Source organism: Danio rerio, chromosome 1 (genome assembly GCF_052040795.2).
Source record: "Danio rerio strain M-AB ecotype USA chromosome 1, GRCz13ab, whole genome shotgun sequence".
Classification (NCBI taxonomy): Eukaryota; Metazoa; Chordata; class Actinopteri; order Cypriniformes; family Danionidae; genus Danio; species Danio rerio.
In genome coordinates, this window is record NC_141021.1 from 47,904,849 (window position 1) to 47,925,397 (window position 20,549).

Below are 20,549 nucleotides of genomic sequence, written 5' to 3' on the forward strand. Positions count from 1 at the left end.
GAACAACTGTATTTTCATTAACTAACGTTAACTAACATGAACAAATACAGTAGTAAATGTATTGTTCATAGTTTGTTCATCTTAATAAATGCATTAATTAACATTAACTAATGAACCTTATTGTAAAGTGTGACTGTTATTTTTTAAAGTGAACAGGCCTTAAATTTACTGCATTTTATATATTCATAAAAATTATATTTGATGTACCTTTACTTTTAAAGTCACCATGAACTAGAAGTAAATATACTTCCAACTGAAATTGAATATTGAGTAGAGGGCGGGGATTTCTTTTTGCGCTTTTGGCAAATTAACGGTAAGAGGGGCGTAGTTAAGAATATTGTCGGTTGAAGCCATCAATTTGACATCATCAGAGAAGGAGCACCACTCCAAAAACAGATTAAGCAAATAGTCAGACTTTGATTGAACCAAAACACTTTTTTTTTTTTTTTTTTTTTGCGGATTAACTTGCATGGATTAATTGTTCAGCTAAAGAATAACAATCTGCACTAGCAAAATAAACATTGCATATTTACATTTCACATGGAAACATTTTAAAACCATCCCTAAAGGAGGTTTTGTCAGATTTAAAGAACAAATTGTGTGCCAGAACAATTACATACATTTTATGATAGAGGCTTGCCACTGACATCAGATGTTTTAAACTAATGCTATTTTTGGTCCCTTATGGGGATATTTGTTTCTTACAGTGCAGACATAGTAGGGCTCAAACATTTGTGCACTTCATGACTTCAAACGATCTCGACTGTAAAGCACTTTCAGAACAAATGTTTGTTTGTTTGTTTGTGTGTGTGTGTGTGTGTGTGTGTGTGTGTGTGTGTGTGTGTGTGTGTGTGTGTGTGTGTGTGTGTGTGTGTGTGTGTGTGTGTGTGTGTGTGTGTGTGCACAATGAATACTAAATGTAATTAGATGGGTAAGATACAAGTCGATTTATCAGCAAACAGCTTATTCTCTCAGCAAAAAAAACATCAAAATACACACAGTGGCTGGTATTTGCCAGGTATCTTTCTGTAATGACTTTTAGCAACACTGTAATTATTTATTGTTCCATTATTATTAACATATAAGCAGGACAAGTTAGTCATTAGTCAGACCCCATCCTTTTTTGCGATTCTTCGATCACTGAATCAATGCACAATCAAGCAAAATCAATAAAAAGTTGCAATCATTTTTATATTGTCGTAGATTGCACACATAACATAGTACCCACCTAACCCACATAGTACCCACCTAACCTATATACAGCCACTATATTAGGTACACCTGTTCAACTGCACTTTAACACAAATTTCTAATCAGACAATCACATGGCAGCAACTAAACGTATTTAGGCATGTAGACATGGTCAAGACAATCTGCTGCAGTTTTATTTATATATATATATATTTATTATTTTGCAATAAAAAATTATATATGTGTGTGTGTGTATATATATATATATATATATATATATATATATATATATATATATATATATATATATATATATATATATATATATATATATGTATTTGTGTGTATGTATGTGTTTATATTTATATAAATATATATATAGATAGATAGATAGATAGATAGATAGATAGATAGATAGATAGATAGATAGATAGATAGATAGATAGATAGATAGATACATTATATATATATATATATATATATATATATATATATATATATATATATATATATATATATATATATATATATATATATATATATATATATATATAGGGCTGTAACGATACACGATATAAAACCGAAATCGCGACACTCAGATCTACGATCCTGTGTCGCGGTGTGATAAGGGAGAATCGTGACACACCCCGTGATACCTTTCCAATAACGTCACGCGTGCCTGCAAAAGTTGAGCTAATTAACACTTTTTTTCGTTAGACATTACAAGCACTGCTCCGTTTAAGCCCTCGCAATATTTAGCCGGCAGAGCTCGCACGAAGCTCTTAGTAAGGGACCGTCTGAATGTGTCAGGGATGTCAAAAACAAAACTAACTTAACCCTGCTTGACAACCGACAACGCCAGAAACATTGCCAATGCTATCAAAGCGGCCGGATTTTCAGCGCATATACGATGATTTGCTCACACTGTTAATGTGGCTGCGCAGAGAGGGATGGGCCTTCACCAGATGTCAGGTAACAGCGCAAACCTTTCTGTAACCGTGCTGTGCGCTTTCTGTTTGAACATTTGAGAGTGCTGACTGACAGGTGCGTGAGGTCAGAAAACACGACGAAGCTTTAAGTTAAGATGAACACAGTTTCTATAGCTATACTTTATTTAGAGATAAAGGTATATGACTCTGCATATAATCACTTCACAATCTTGCTGGAGTTTATAGCCGTTTCGCTTTACTTCAGGACGCATTAACACCGCTCTGATGGTCTAATCGTTGTTTTAAGTTATCCAGAGCTGTATGAATATACAAATCTTGAATATCACAATAGTATTAAATATTACTATTGTAACAACACAGACAGCAACACTTTTGCGCAATTGATACCCAGCTGATTCAGTCGTTTATAAGAGGACCGCGCTTCTTCTTTTTTCCTTGTCAACATAAAGGCAGTGTGATGCGCCTCGTTTTCGGCCACTTGTTTAACTGCAAGGCATACTTAATTTGCGGGACCATAACGTATAACCCGTGCCTACAGACATATTTGCCAAAGAAGCAAAATGGAAGATGAATATTGCTGTTTGATACAGACCTGTTGATGCTGCAGCGCTTATGTTGACCTGGATCTGCGTAATAAACGCAACAAATAGGCTTTACTTTTTATTTTACAGCTTAAAGCATGTACGCAGATTAATGCAATATCATATTTAAACAACAAAACTGTTTACAAAAAGTCTACATATGAGCGCGTTGTTGCCGTCTTTTCATCACGCAGCGCGCGCACTTGAACCGCGAGGGAGAGAGAGGAAACCAGCTATATCAGGACATATTCTTTAAAATAATGATTTCTATTAAAAATGTAAAAGGTTTTGTGATTATAATAACAGCGGGGCATTAAATAAATGCATATTTTCCGTGGAGCGAGCAATTTGAGGAAGTCAGCTATTTTTATTTGACGGAAGAAAAAAACATATGATTGGAAAAAAAAGCCCATGTCGGTTATTAAAAAGAATCAGTCAGTATTTTCGTTTTGTAATATAAATTAATTATTTAAGTGAAAATAATTTAGGGCAGTCCTATTTATTTTATTCATTTTATTTAGATTATTCTGCTCTTCTTTGCTAAACACTGCAGGTGCGTGAAGATGCTCTGTTGTTCTGTTCCGCTATTAATATATAAAAATAAATCAGTATTTTAAAATGCAATATTTAATGTGTCAGACACAAAATAGACACGTCAATTTGTTTAATATAAAATTAATAGTAATCTGACCAGTTCACCGTTAATAACCGATTAATGAGCGGCGGTTGTCGGTTAGCAAAATTAACGAAATGAGCATCCCTAGTAGCTATTTAATTTACTTTTTCTATGTAAGAGAACTTGATTGAAAAATAATTTTCAACATGCTTGAACCATCTACACAATGCAGTTTAGTTCTGTTTGGTTTTTCAACAGTATTTTGTTACAAAGAAAACAGAAGTGATATAGCTTTGGATATTTATTTATTTTATATATGGCTATTTATATTGTTAATAATTTGCATAGTTAATATTGTTCTTTGATGTTTAGTTTATAAAGATTTTTCCAATGTTATTTAATAAAAAATAGTTTTAAAAATCTTTTTTTTCCCACCCCACACGAAAAAAAAAAAAAAAATCGTGATACGAACCGAATCGTGGGTCAAAAATCGTGATACTAACCGAATCGTGGGTTTGGTGTATCGTTACAGCCCTAATATATATATACATACATACATACATACATACATACATACACATATTTACATACATACATACACACACACATATATATATATATATATATATATATATATATATATATATATATATATATATATATATATATATATATATATATATATATATATATATATATATATATATTATATATATATATAATTTTTATTGCAAATTTATCCACAAATTTGTGTAAATTGCCACCACAAAATCAGTAATTTTTAGTCGCAAAAAAAAAAAATCACACAAAAAAATCATGAAAAACTAAAGGATCTGATTAGTGAATAAAACTACTCGATTTAAGGTATTTTATTTCTTCTAAAAGGTTTGTTAATATATAAACATATTCACAGTCTAGAAAATCCATAATTTTATACATCAAGAATGCCTAAAAAAGCTAAATGCATCTTTCTGACCATTTTTTTTTTAAAGCAGCAAGATATTTTGGGAGGGAAACGGTCTAAACGGCATGCCACCCAACAGCCACAAAACCCATTTCAAGGGGTCTTTAAAGAACAGGCAAAGAAAAGAAAAAAACAGGAAAGAAAAGCATGGTGGGTGAAGAGGAGGACAAAAAGATGAAAGGACAACATAAGTGAGGCATTGCTCAGAAAGAAAGCAAACACGCTTGAAAAAGGAAGACTGCTTTTACAAGGCTAATTATTGGAGGTTTGTCAGTGCTAATTGCAGGTACACATGCTAATTGTGAATTAGCTCTCTTCTGCTGCAGACGAGAGAAGAGACGGAGGAGGACAAAGTGTGGGAGGAAGAAAGAGAGAAAAATTGGTGGAGGGCGAAAGGAAAAGTATCAAGACGAATTGCAAAAAGAAACTCAAAACACAAAAAAAGGGAAAAATTAGAGGGCTAATCGGATGATGCATTGACAGAGCGAGTGTAGTAATGAAAAAGCTGAACACACCGCTTGTTAAAATGTAGGTAACTAAAGAGAAGCACACGGATAAGAACTAGATAGGGAGATAGAAGACTAGGAGAACAGCAGCTGGGTGAACAAGAGAGGGAGGAGAGACTAAGATGCTCTATTTGGCTCTGCCTCTCATTTTAACATCACTTGGTTTCCATAGCAACTATTCAAATGAACCTTCCTCCACACACACAAACAGAGATTGCTATATACAGACACAGTAATATAGATTTTTGTGGTATTAAAGTCTATAGTATCACTTATTCACAGGCAGAAGAAAAGGGCATTTTATATAAACTGAAAATATACATAAAAAGCACCATCTCTAGCAAAATATAAAATTAAATATATGAATAAAATAAAACACACACACACACACACACACACCTCCCACACATTTTCTCTTTAGGAGCTAAAGGCTCAATGTCAGCTCTGCATATGTTTTTTTCAAATGCTATGTTACAGAATAGGGTGAAAGGTTTATGCTGATTTACAGCTGGGATTTTAGATACATGTGTGAAACACACTAACCATACAGAGCAGACCTCTGAAAGCAAAAGGTATTTAGGTGTATAGTGTGAATTCATGTTCCACTTGCAGTTGATGCTAATAGTTTTTGAGTTAAAGTCATAAGCAGTATTATTTGCCCTAGTGTATGAACACAGAATAAACAAACACAGCGTTTTGCATTTTTTCCAATTCATTTTTTAAAATAAACACATCAAATGGAAAAAATCTTTAAACAAGAAAACTGTTTTAAAAGTATATATTTAGTTTAGTTGCTAGTTTAGTTGCTTTGACTATTATATAATAATATAATATATAACACAGCATAATAGTAAGCTTTCAGAAGTAAGAAATCCATTCATGCTCTCTAAAGGGAAATTTAAAGTTACTAATAAATCATTAGAAGAAAAACTGCTAATCAACTGTATAACCTTCTATTGAACCTAGTTAGGCAATCATTTGGTGCTCCTATGCTCTCCAAACTGTCATTATATATACACACTCACCAGCCACTTTGTTATGTACACCTGTTCAACTGCTCGTTAGCGCAAATGTCTAATCAGCAGCTACTCAACATATTTAGGCATGTAGACATGGTCAAGACAATCTGCTCCAGTTCAAACTGAGCATCAGAATGGGGAAGAAAGGTGATTTAAGTGATTTTTAACGTGGCATGGTTGTTGGTGTCAGACGGGCTGCTCTGAGTATTTACGAAATTGCTGATCTACTAGGATTTTCATGCACAACCATGTCTAGGATTTACAGAGAATGGTCCAAAAAAGAGAAAATATGCAATGAGTGGTTCTGTGGGCACAATTGACTTGTTGATGCCTGAGGTCAGAGGAGAATGGCCAGACTGGTTTAAGCTTATAGAAAAGCAACAGTAACTCAAATAACCAAGGTGTGCAGAAGAGCATTTCTGAATGCACAAAATGTTGAACCTTGAGACAGATGGGCTACAGCAGCAGAAGACCACACCGGGTGCCATTTGCACAGGCTCTTCATTGGTTTGAATTGGACAATAGAAGATTGAAAAACGTTAACTGGTCTGATGAGTTTCGATTTCTGCTGCAACATTTGGATGGTAGGAGTCCGAATTTGGTGTCAACAACATAAAAAGCGTGGATCCATCCTGCATTGTATCAATGGATCAGGCTGGTGATGGTGGTGTAATGGTGTGGGGGATATTTTCTTGGCACACTTTGGATCAATTAGTACCAGTTGAGCATTGTGTCAATGCCACATCCGACCTGAGTAATCTTGCTGACCATGTCCATCCCTTTAGGACCACAGTGTACCCATCTTCTGATGGCTACTTCCAGCAGGATAACACTTCATGTCAGATAATCATCTCAGACTGGTTTCTTCAACATGACAATGTATTCAAATGGTCTCCACAGTCACCAGGTCTCAATCCAATAGAGCACCTTTGGGATGTTGTGGAAGAGGAGATTCACATCATAGATGTGCAGCCGAAAAATCTGCAGCAACTGCGTGACGCATGTCAATAAGGACCAAAATCTCTGAAGAATATTTCCAGTACCTTGTTGAATCTATGCCACGAAGGATTAAGGCAGTTCTGAAGGCAAGAGGGGGTCCAACCAGCACTAAGTGTACCTAATAAAGTGGCCAGTAAGTGTATATCTGTCATACAACTTCCCTCTTTTTTTGAGGATCTCAGACTTTGCTGTGAATACTTCTAAATCTAAAATGTTTAATAAAGAATCAAAAATATATGCATCTTTTTTTTGTGTTTAAGAGAAGAAAGAAACTGTTTTGAACAAATAAATGAGTAAAGGGTTTCAGGGTGAACTCTCACTTTAAACATTTCATATATGCTTTGATTGTTATATTTAAGCACTGTTGCTTATTTGCCTCAATAAAATTGTACCAAGACATGCATAAATGCATGCCCACTCAAGTGGCATCTATCTATGCCTGTTGTTACAGAATAAGTGTGCTCGTTGTAAAGAATTGAAGCATCACTCAACATTTGCTGGACGGTTACCAACAAAGCTTAAGTTTAACTGACACAGATGACAAAAAATGTTACACATACATGCACATTCCCTGTGGTGCTGTATAATATCCATGCATCTGCCTGCTCTGATAGATTGCTCTCTCTTGATTTTCTGTGAGACAGTTGTGTGCAGCCTAAGGCCTGATTGACAATTGGCTTAAGACGAGAGAATGGTCCCCAAGGGTCCTGGATTCCTACAATGGTCAGAAAGCTTCTAATAGGCCCGGGCCAGTTCGCTGGTGTCAGCTGAAATGCCATTTGGAAAGACTTATTGATCTTAAAAGCAGTCGATGATCAAAACTAGAAGCGAGCCAACATGATTACTACTATCTAAACAAGACTTACTAGCAAAACTGACACAATTAAACTGAGCTAACAGACTACGCAGCGTGTCTGACAGGTGACTCAAAGGTTTCCTGACACCGTGCATTTTTTAGAGGCCGAGAGAGGATGTGTAATGAATCAAAACAAGCGTGTACATTTGTGCGCGGTGATACATCTCCGTTTCTTTGGTTGCTTTGGGAAACGCAGATAAGGCGTTTTTCTATGCGGTCCTCCATCTCAGTTCTTCCTGGTGAAGTAATAAATTATGTATTCAACAAAATGTTTGTACAAAAGCCCATCACAGACTCCCTCCCATCTCAAACGAGCTCTGTTTCAGAGCGGGAGGGAAAGCTTTGATAACAACCAGAAACTGAATTAACATTCATTGATGCAGTTATACAGAATGAATTCCGATAAACCCGAGACAGCTGATTCAATTCCGAATCTCACACACACACACACACACACACACACACAATGTTATTCAATTCAGCAAAAAGAGATGACGGAGGCTTGTAACACACACATGGACTCACACACTTAAAGCAAGATATTAGACTTGCCTGGTAAACACTATGAAGGTATGCAGCATGTCTTTTTTATGTTAATAATCTCTGGTGTGCATGTGGCACGCACACACACACACACAAACACTTGCAAATAAAATTATCAGAGAGACATTTTACCTCTAACTAAGCTCAATTTCATACAGACATTTAGCCAGCAATTCTGTCTTAGCTTCCAAGCTCTTAAATGCACACCTCACACACACACACACTCCCGTCTCTAAGGTATATCTGTCATAGCACCGTGAGCGCGCTTCCATTAAGCAGTGTTTATGAACTACTGCCTCTGAGCTGTAACCTTTACTGAAGTCCTCTCTCCTCATAATGACGCTTAAACAACAGCCAGCAGCAGTTCGCTCTGATTGCAAATGAGGCACAGATGCCAAATTCAAGCTTCCCGCTATTAAATCAGATTTGAGAGATCATTTTTTAATTATCATTTTGTTTACTGTGAATCTCTCCATAAGGGAGAATAAGTTAGCCATTATACAAAGGTGTATAATCTCTGAAAGCACAATCTCTAACATTCATTCAATTTCTTTTCGGTTTAGTCCCATTATTAATCAGGGGTCGCCACAGCGGAATGAACTGCCAACTTATCCAGCATATGAGGTTTTTATAGGGTGGAAAAATAAGTAGATAAATCAACATTTACTTATAATAGAATTGATCATAATTTGATATACTAATGTTTAAAATATTGGCTCAAGTAAAACTTTATATTAGGGCTGCAGAATATATATCGTTTCAGCATCGATATCGCACTATGATCATTCTCAATAGTCACATCGCGAGTATACGGAATGTTGAGTATCACTAGAGTTGGGCGATGTCAACCTATTTGGGATCGTACAATGTCTAATGTAGCCCTTGTAGCCTACCTTTTCAACTACCTGACGCGCATGCTCTTTGTTTTACCCATAACTAAATTAGTCGTTAGATAGAGAAAAGATTAATTAAATATCACATTTAACAACTATAGTGAGATGCAATCCAGCGGTACATCCTTGATAAACTGTCTGATGTGCACTGCTCTCCGGGGTTTTGTGCTCAAGACTGCTGGAGCTCAGACGCGCACGTATGCTGCAGCGCATGACAGTGTTTTTGTGTGTGTGTGTGTGTGTGTGTGTGTGTGTATGTGTGTGTGGTCACGTGATATGAATTTTCAGTGGTATAGTGTGGAAGGAGGGCTTTTCAGAAATCCTGAATGAAACGCCAGTGTGGACGTGGATCGTTTTCACTCTAAAATGCCAATTTAAAACTAAGATATATTAGTGTAAATGGGGCTTGAGCGTGTATTTTTCACACGCAGGTTGCTGCGACAAGGGCTGGGTGGAGGATCGCAATGAGCGATGGCATCGTCTATCGACCCAACTCTATCACTTTGCAAGTGCTTTTAGAGGCCTGTGACTGTGTGAACGTCTTAAATGTCAAATTGTACCATTTTTAATCTAGTAACAATATATTGATTAAACTGTTTATAAAAAAAGACTATGCAGTATTATTTTACATTTGACTTCAATTACTGTATACCTGAATACAGCTCGACTCCTCGGGAAAACAATCAAATGCTGTTTGTCTAATTAGTATTTTTCTTTATTGGATTTATCTATTCTTGTAGATTAGTTAATTCTTTCATTTCTTTTCGGCTTAGTACCTTTATTAAACTGGGGTTGCCACAGCGGAATGAACCACCAATTTATCCAGCACATTTTTATGCAGCGGATGCCCTTCCAGCCGCAACCCAACTCTGGGAAACATCCATTTACACTCATTCACACACATACACTACGGACAATTTAGCTTACCCAATTCACCTGTACCACATGACATGACTTTGGACTTGTGGGGGGAAACCGGAGCACCCGGAGGAAACCCACACGTAAACAGGGAGAACATGCAAACTCCACACAGAAATGCCAACTGACCCAGCCGAGGCTCGAACAGGCAACCTTTTTGCTGTGAGGCAACAGAACTACCTACTGCGCCACCGCATCGCTCTTGCTTGTAAATTTCCAATCAATCAAAAATTATAAATTGTTTCCAAATAGTATTAAACTCACCTATTAAAATTCAATTCATATTGTATCGCAATATTAAAAAAAATATCGTAATATTATATTTTTTCAGTATCATGCAGCCCTACTTTATATTCATCAAAAGGTCTTGAAAAGTTTTCCACACTAGCATAAAGCAACTGTTTTTAACGTTTATAAAAGTAAGCAATGTATCCTGAGCACCTAGAATGATTTTTAAAAGAAAGAAAGGTAATTTCAGCTTTGGACTTTCAGGTTCAATCAGGTCTTCATCTTCATCTTTTTATCTATGATAAATTACAGCATTGTAAAATGTTTTGTATAATGATGCACTAAAATCAACAATTTTAAACTGTCAAGTTGCCTGTTCACTCACATTTGTGAAAATGATTAAAGCACTTTCTGTATGCCAGGCCAGTAGTATGTACTGAACCTATCCAAAAGAACAAAAACTCTATTTCCAGGAAAGCAATTTAACTGACAGCAAAAAAAAAAAGATAATAATGCCTGCTTGGTTTTTTGCTTTTAATATTTTAGACACAATATTGTCCAATTATTTTGCTTCTGATTCACCAATGAAAAAAGCTGAAACAGAACAATTGTGATTCCTCAAAAACACAGAAAGTACCAAATACTTTGCAAAATTATAATTACAGTTATCAAGATGTACTTTTTGGGGGGGGGGATTCTTATAATTCTTATGATTCTTATAGCATTCTTATAAAATGCTGATAAATTAAAACATTTTCTTTTGAAGAGCCAAAAACAAAACTTTATTGAGAGTGGTGGGCCGAAGTTAAATAAATCAAACTATTACATTAAAAGTGCCATTGTGATTTCATAATTTATTAATACTTAAAAATAAATTGAAAGAATAATTTAATCGTATTAATAATTATAGATGTTTTTTACATTTTATAATAAACTTCAACAAATAATTCTATAACAAAAATGTTTTCATTTATATAACAAAATGGTGTTCAATGCTGAATACATTGAATACACTTGATTTGCTAGTTGAGGAACCTTACTTTTTTTTTTTATCTGATGCATGCAAAACATTTAATTGAAATATTTAATTTCATCTCCTTTTTTGTATTTTAACAATTAAACAAACAAACAACCAGAAGGATTACGTTTAAATTCGAAAAAGAGCTCTGTTGATGGAATTAGCCCCAATTTCTTCTCAGATGGGATAGTGAAAATTGGCCAAAATCAAAGGTTACCATGGGCCAACTTTGGTCCGCGGGCCCTAGGTTGGGCATCTTTGTTATATTTAAACAAGATAAAATTGGAAAATTTATAATAATGAAATCTGATTAACAGTACAAATGAATGTGAAAATCTAAACAAATTGCAAGTTAGGTCTGTATATAATAATACAGACCTATTGTAATGCAATAATTAGGCATGGGCAATTATAAATTACTGATGGTATGATAACCTTGGATAAACATATGACGGTTTCACGGTATCATCCAAAAAATTAGATTAAAGAACCGTCTTACCCATGGTTTAGTAAAGATTTAGCTGAGATCATTTGCCAAAAACATCTTCTATAGTGTAAAGACTTAATATGTCTGATTGACAATCTTTTCGGGCTATAAGAAATACATTTACTCAATATATTAGAAAAGCAAAAATCAAGTTATTTTAAGCATTACTAGTCCTGATTCTCAGAGGTTTTGGAATAACAACTGTATTCTTTATTGAATTGGCCATCTCTTTAATTACGTCGACAAATTCATTGGTTTCTGTTCATCTACAAAACTCTTATTGGAGAACTCTATTTACAGTCACTTCTTAACATTTAGGAAAAACATAAGAACCTGCGTTCTAGTAGTTTTATTAACCTTTTGCATACCAAACTTAATTTGGTCACTTCTCTTTTCTGCATGGAATCATCTGCAGCAGAGCTTAAAAATCAACACTTTCATTCCACATTCAACTTTTAAAAACTCAATCCAGTCAATAGTACAAGATCATTGTACTTGTTTTTAGTTTTTTCCTGGTTTTCTATGTGAAATTGTTATTGTATTGTGTCCCTGCTACTTATTACTGTATCTGCTTTTTATGTTGCCTCTTGGCCAGGTCATCATTGTAAATGAGAACTGGTTCTTAATTGACTTACCTGGTTAAATAAAGGTTATTATTTGACACAATATATTTCATTTTAGGAAACATTTATAATGTTTTGGACATTAAATATGTCAGACTAAATAATTGACTAAAACATGTCAACTTGCACTAACCCTAACCCCAACCCCAACCTAACAGTGTAGAATCTAATGACAATTAGTTGGCACGTTGCTGCAACATAACTTAAATTCAACAAACAGACTATCATAATAAAGTGTGAACAAAAACACACAGGAACGGTATAACAGAAAATTTTGTGATTTAAAAACCTTGTCTTTTTTTAAACCATAGTAAACCAGGAATCGGTTATTGTCCCAAGCCTAGCAATAATATGCACCTTTTGTAAAGCTGCTTTGAATCAATAATTATTATATAAAGCACAATACAAATAAACTTTAATTGAATTGAATTGAATTGAATCGAAAATGTGTAACATTCACCCCACCTGTAACAACTCAATCCAGTTAAAGAGCAGGCTGTAACATCAGCATAAGTCGTTCTACTTGACGCAATTTACAAAAGCTAGATTTCAAAACAGCTTAAAAAAAATTACTTTTGGGATCTTGGGAGGTGATTTCACCTATATCCGAAAAACATGCATAACATCACAAGCAGATTACACACAAAAACACTCAAGCGAACAGACATATGCTCACACAAGCACTGTACACATGCATGCACAAAACAACACACAGCCCTAAACATATGCAAATCCATATGGGCCCACAAACTGAACTTACATACCCACAACTTCACACACCAACACAAACTCGCAGTATGTGTGTGATTCTGCGCAGCTTTTTTTTTTTTTTTTGCAGAGGAACAGCAGCACCACCTATATATGCCAAATACAGTAAATGTTAGGAATGGTCCCAATCATAACATCTGTATCAGAGCGTATCACACTCTGACAGACACGAATACACTGACAAGCAGGTTTTCGGGTGAGAGATCACTTCCTCCCCTGAGGGCTTGGTGATGGCCTGCTTCTGTTTTGACCAATCACACGCAAGTATTGGCTCACCCCCCCTGCCCATTGGTCATGGGTAATTAATTACCAAGCTGTTCCTTGTTTAGGCCAAATGAATTTCAACACATGGTTACTATGAAACAATGAGTCCCATCCCAAATCGCTCAATCGTCCACTCCTTGGTGCTTTGTGACATTCCATAAAGCCTTCGCTATCGGAAAGCAAAAAGTGGAGGAAGATTCAGAAATAAAGTATATATACTTTACAAGGGCGCAATGTGTTTTAAATAGTAATAGACTCCCATTACCATTATACATGAACTACAAGCAGGTCACCAAAAATATTCAGACTATATTCCGGCATCATTATTGGTAAAGTCAACATAGGACTCCCCATTAGCTATGTTTCCATCCAAAGATCTAAATTAGACGTGTGCGCAAAAGTTAAAAAGAACAAAATTGTCACATCCTGATAAACTGGCACCAAAAAATAAAGAAAAATGGGATTTGCTGGTTAGTAGTAGACACGTTGGGCCTTTTTCTTATATGATAACTTACTTCCACCTCAGAATAATTTTTTCGCCACTCTTTGGGAGTGCAGCCACTCAAAACAGCTCTGAGAGGTAATACTGAACCACTTTGATAGTGGACTTTGGCTAAGGGATTTTAGAATGACCAAAACAACATTTCAGATATTGTGCAATGTGGTCAGTCCAATGGTTTGTTCATTAATGCCATCCCATCTCAATAATTAATGTTATCACATGATCCCATGACTTTTTTGATTTGTATGCTTATATTTATTCAGTAAATGTGTTTTTCTCCTGGTTTATTTATTTTATTTCCAACAAAATCTTACGGCAGTTCGTAACTTTTCGATTTAGTGGCCAATTCGTATGAATACATAAGATCTCATTCGCACAATTTAGTACGATTTGCTCAACCCCCAATGACGGTTTGGTTTAGGGGCATGGTTGGGTGCCATGCCTCCTTTTTAAAATCTTACATTTTCGCACGGCTAAACTCGAATAATTACAAATTCGGCAGTAAACTGACAAAAATGTAAAATACTTACATCCCCTTACGTTCATCATACTCAGTTGCGCACATATGCTTTTTATGCTTTTTTTATTTATGCTCATCTTGCCATTTCCATTTTAATGCATTATAGTTCAAAATGTGCATAAAAATTTATGGATGGTGATACAAATGGATTGAGTTCATGATCACTCCCATTCAACCTAACAACTTTTTGCTATAGAACATTTAAGATTCATTTTTAAATAGTAAATATTGCTTCCACACCCCCTTTCCTCTGTAAATAGTAAAGATAATGCAAAGGGATTTGTTGTTCTGTTACTGTCATGACAAAAGATTAAAAAAAAAATTAGTGTTTCCTCTTTAACCCCTGATTAGGGAATTTAAACTGGAAAGTGACTGATGTCGACTGATGTTGTGAATTTATCAAAAAAGTAAATAAAAAAATAGTTGGATGGAAACTAATAATTCCAGTGGTTGAAAGAAGGTTTAATGGACACATTTATTTCATTCTTGATTGGAAATCCTACAGTTGATTTGAATAATAAATCAAAACCTCTTGTTGTATAAATGAGTAGTCAAAATGCATTGATTTTTTTCCTTTTTCGGTTTAAAATGGTGTGCATGCCCATCAGACATTTTAGCCGAAACTGATTTTGAATGCATGGCGATATACTTCTGCCGAATATATATTCCATTCACTTGCACTCAAGCAGTTATCAGAGTGTTAACCAGGTCAGTTAAAGGTCTCTCAAAAGGATTTATTATAGCAAAAAGCCTTTCTTAAATTTCTATTGATTTTTAACCGGTTCAAAGTGGATCATTACAATCCTATTTGTCAATGAAGGGATCAGGGTTTGCTGCGCAGCATATCATGGTCATGTCAGTCACGTATCCTTCGCCTGAACAGTCTCTGCTGCACTGTTGTGAGTCCTGCTCTATAGAGCAAAAGAGATGCTTTTAGTTTAGAGGTAGTCTCTATTGTACTACTAAACTAAACCGTTTTTATTTCTATTAAAGAAAATGAAATGGGTAAACACCCACTGGAGGCTAGACAAAGCCTTTCCTTGTATGTAATTAATTTATTTAAATTGGGGTTTGTTTTACAACTTTACAATAATTTTTCTGACATAATACAATCCAATGTCATAAGGGAATGTGCAGCATTTTGAAGGGATAGTTTTTATCTTGAAGGGATAGTTCACCCAAAACCGAAAATTCTGTCATTGTTTACTCACAAAAACTCACAATTTACTCACAAACTTGTTTGAGTTGAAGAAAAGATGTTTTGACAAATTTTGGAAACCATTTACCACATGCACAGTATTTGAATCAATTTGTGATCAACAGAGGAAATAAACTCATAAAGGTTTGGAAATTTTCCTTTTTGAATGAAGAATCTCTTTAAATAAAATAAATAAAACACTTTATATTTGAATAGGCCACATGATAGCATAGATTTACTATCTACCAGAGCTTAACATGACCACACTAACCAGCCCAACTTTCATCCTCAACGTAAAGATCATTAGCAGCTATCACTATGTGTATGATCAAAGTTTAATATTAAACCCTAGAGCATGGTAAATCTCCAGGAATAGGATTGAGCACCCCTGCAGTAAAGGCAGACAGCTAGAAAATGCAGACCAAACGTTTTTACGTGACAGCTAATCTGATATATCCAGTATTTCACACTTCACAAAAAATAACAGCAAAGCAAAATACGGTATTGAACCGCAGTGTTTGGTGTAATGATATTTTGACTGTTGTCTGCAGCGCAGATCCGCTTAGTTGCCATTTTCCTGGCCATATCCTCTATTTCAAAGCTGCGAAATGTCATTAAATGACAAAATGAAAGACATAATGAAATTACACTATTAAATATGCACATCACTCATCTTAGAGACTTACGGCACTGTGCATGACTGGACAAGAGCTCATTTAGTCAGTGAAACTCTATCTGTAATGAAGTCTTGCGCTGTGATTAAGGCTAAGCCTCAACCATCTTAGCGAACGAGAGCCAAAATCGCTCCTAAGGAGATGGAGGTGTGAATTACAACAGGTGCACATTGATAAACTGGTTAATCATCGCAACGGAAGGGGAATCAAAACACACACACATGCGCACACATAAACCCTTAACTGGCCTGTTTGTAACACTGACCTGTGTCACAACACAATGTATACCTTTTGACCCGATTGCACAGGTCAACTCTGTTAAACGTACACACAAATACACCCAATGGAACCAAATCCCCCTAATTTGTTATTCGATAAACTTAAAGCTGACGAGAAAAGACCAGTGCAGGATAATGACCGCCGTGTCATGTCAATCTGTCTCTCCTGCCGCCACAAACACTTTCACACGCGCTCATTTGTGCACTACAGCCGACAGCAGTTTGAACTCTGTAACCTGCTTTCACTTTTCAGTTTTATCTGACAGTATACTGCTACACACAAAAAAGCTTCAAATAAAAATGTAAACGCACTAAGTTTTATTCATTTTAGTTAAGAATGTTTTGTGGTTGTCTTGTGCATGTTTTACACCTGCAATCTTTGCAAAGTTGCTTTGCTAATAACAAAATATAAATAAATAAACAAATTTAAAGGTGCAGAATGTAAGTTTGACACCCAGTGGTTGAACTATGTATTGCACTCTTGGATCAAAACACATTTTCACTCGGCTCCTCCTGTGACGAGTTGCCAGACTGACGTAACTACGCCTGACTATCAAGCATCAAAGCGGATTTAAATTGCGCTCTAATTAAAAGCAACGGCAAGTGATGGATAATTTTTCATAATAAAAGGAGTTTTTGTCATAACCAACACCTGTAATTTCTATTTCAGAAACAGCTTATTTCTCACAGGAGAACAACAGGATAAACGGATCACCTCAGGTACTCCTCACGTGCTTTGTTCAGTTTTAAATACTAATAATGTTTGAATGCTTTTTTATGTGACATTTATTGCCATACTACTGAAAGCAGCAGCAGATAGTTTACCTCAGATCTTGGAAATAAACCATTTGAGAATAAACTCAGTGCAAGCCAACACATATCAGTGATTCAGCATCTACATTTAATAATGTTAAAACATATTTTGTAAGATTGTAAACCTTACCATTTAATTGGAGTGCAGTGAGTGCTCTGTTCTGTGCTTCTGAATGGCTTTATTTTAATTTCTATTGTGTTTCGTCTGGTGCAAACAGCCAAATTGTTTATGACTCTTCTAATATTTACGTTCATAATATTTATATTATTTGCAAGTTAATAACCACCTCATGTGGAACTCTGAATCTGCATCTCATTTTGGAGTCTGTCCACCAGAGGTCACATTTCAGTCGCGGATGCATACTTTGAAAGCAGAATGTCTGACTTTAGCATTGATTTCAGATAAGCAAGTATGTTTCCTTCAATATCTGCAAACATATTATTTTTTTTATGCTTTAGAAGTCAAAGATGTACATAAAGCACCTTTAAAATAAAAGTATTTAAATTATTATTAACACTGACATTTAATAGAACTGATGATGTTTCTATGCATGTTCTCCCTGCGTTCGCGTGGGTTTCCTCCGGGTGCTCCGGTTTCCCTCACAGTCCAAAGACATGTGGTACAGGTGAATTGGGTAGGCTAAATTGTCCGTAGTGTATGAGTGTGTGTGTGAATAAGTGTTTGTGGATGTTTCCCAGAGATGGGTTGCAGCTGGAAGCGCATCCGCTGCGTAAAAACGTGCTGGATAAGTTGGCGGTTCATTCCGCTGTGGCAACCCCGGATTAATAAAGGGACTAAGCCGACAGGAAAATGAATGAATGAATGTTTATTTGCATTTAACAATATAGCAGTATTAATCTGAAACCAAACAAATAAGAAAAAAGTTCCAAATGAATATACTGAAACTAATCAACAAGCTTTGTTGGCATCATAAATTATCCCGTTAAATATTTCCCAAATTATTTTTAACAGAGCAAGGATATTACCGTATGTCTGATAATACTTTTTCTTCTGGAGAAAGTGTTATTTGTTTTATTTTGGCTAGAAAAAAAAGCCGTAATAAAAAAAAACATTTTAAGGTCAAAACTATTAGCCCCTTTAAGCTACATTTTTTCTCGATAGTCTACAGAACAAACCATCGTTATACAATGACTTGCCTAATTACCCTAATCTGCCTAGTTAACCTAATTAACCTAGTTAAGCCTTTAAATGTCACTTTCAGCTGTATAGAAGTATCTTAAAAATATCTAGTAAAATATTATTTACTGTCATCATGGCAAAGATAAAATAAATCAGTTATTAGAAATGAGTAGAAACATAATAAAACTATTATGTTTAGAAATGTGTTGAAAAAATCTTCTCTCCGTTAAACAGAAATTGGGGAAAAAAATAAACAGGGGGGCTAAAAATTCAGGGCAATAATAAATCTGACATCAACTTTATATATATTTATTTTTTTCTAGCAAACTGCTTTAATTAAAAATAGTATATTATAAAGTACTAATATTTTTATCATCATACAAAATGATCATCATTTATAAAAATGAAATAAAATTGTTACTATATATTAAATAAAAAAATAAATACATCATTCATTCAAAATAATAAGAAGAATTAATTTGACAACATTATTTTGATATAAATCCTTATTATTAAAGAACTATATTGTTAACTTAATATTATTAAAGTCCCTGCAAAAATTTTTTACTAAGTTTTAAAGATGTTATAGTATCAGTATGTTAGTCTAAAGAATATCTAAAAGCTAGTATGCTAAAAAGAAGCGACAAAATTCAAATTTAGAAGATTGCAGTTTGTCACTTCCACCTAAATGGCTTGATCATTTTTATGCCACCTCATACTTCAGTTTCTAAGCAAATCTTCCGACCAATCAAATGCTCTCTAGTATCTGACATCCCCCACCCTCTTCAAGACATTTCTCATTTGGTTTCCATTTGATGCTTTTGAGCTCTCACTGGCAGAGCTGTGAAAAAAAAACCACTATTGGCTAGGGGGTGGAGCTACTCTACGAACCAGCCTCTCTTTATGTTTCAGTTGAGATTACGTCAAACATCGAACAAAAATGCACATTTCAAAGCATTTCACAGTACTTTAATTGAAATACAATTAAAATAATAATTATTATACTCAATATTATTAATCATCGATCATTCATTCAATCTCTTTTTGGCTTAGTCCGCTTATTAACCAGGGGTTGCCACAGTGGAATGAACCGCCACACTTACTCCGTCTCAACTACAAAACAATTGAGCACCAACAAGGCTACACATTTCCCTAACATGTTTCATCATCCAACCCTGAGAGACTTGTATTGACTATCATCCTTGCTGTTTGAAAGCAAACATTTATATAAGTCAAATTTCCCCAGTTATCGAGATGATAGATTAAGGCTTGTTGTTTGCTCGCTTGCTACACAGACACAAGTGCGATGTAGAGCAGTACACTGTCAGACAATTTGTGTACACGAGCGAGTGTAAGTATCATTATTTCAGAAACAACGGCTGACGCCAAATCAGATTTGCACCATCTCTGTGTAGCAGTTCTATCATTGAAAGTCTAGAATGCCCTCGTGTCCCTATGTTCCGTTGCCATGCCAACAGAGGCTCCGTTACCACACCAACAGAATCTCTGAGTGATGCTTCACTCCGAAAGACATTCCACACTGTCCTCATCCCTCTGGTCCCCGTCAATCAATGTCAAACTTGACTGACAGCTGCTTCGACCCCTCTGACGTGGGCAAAAAATGCTGTCACCTCACGTTAATCAGCAGCGGCGCATCCTAAGAGGCCGATACGAGGAGGCCGCGTCATCAGACACTTTCAAATCCACTAACGACTTTCCTGTTTCCCTTCGAACGAGCCATCAGGCACAACAGAGCAGGAGAGTAAAAGGCATCTCGACCTCTCCTTCTGTATCTCACCCTATTCTCTTATCCTCTTTCTCCTTCTCAGTATTTATCGCTCTTACTCTCTCTTTCATTAACCCACTTAGCTACAATGTCTGACCCAGACCACAGGCGCATTACTCAAACTGGATGGAAGGCAGCACGACCAAGAGCAATTAGCCAAACGCCAGCACGGAAAGAAGCCAATGGGACGCTGAGTATCACAAACGCACACAT

General features: G+C 35.5%; 1 protein-coding gene and 1 long non-coding RNA gene across 11 annotated transcripts in view; one reads left to right on the forward strand and one right to left on the reverse strand.

Annotated features, from left to right (window-relative positions):
• The window catches only part of grin2bb (glutamate receptor, ionotropic, N-methyl D-aspartate 2B, genome duplicate b), a 199,278-nt gene that overhangs the window by 156,628 nt on the left and 22,101 nt on the right, over positions 1-20,549 (reverse strand). The gene's annotated exons all lie outside the window — the stretch shown is intronic.
• Positions 456-8,817, forward strand: LOC147846995 (uncharacterized). The gene is made up of 3 exons (XR_015476904.1): positions 456-851; positions 5,397-6,373; positions 6,613-8,817. It is a non-coding gene; the product is annotated as an uncharacterized LOC147846995 (long non-coding RNA).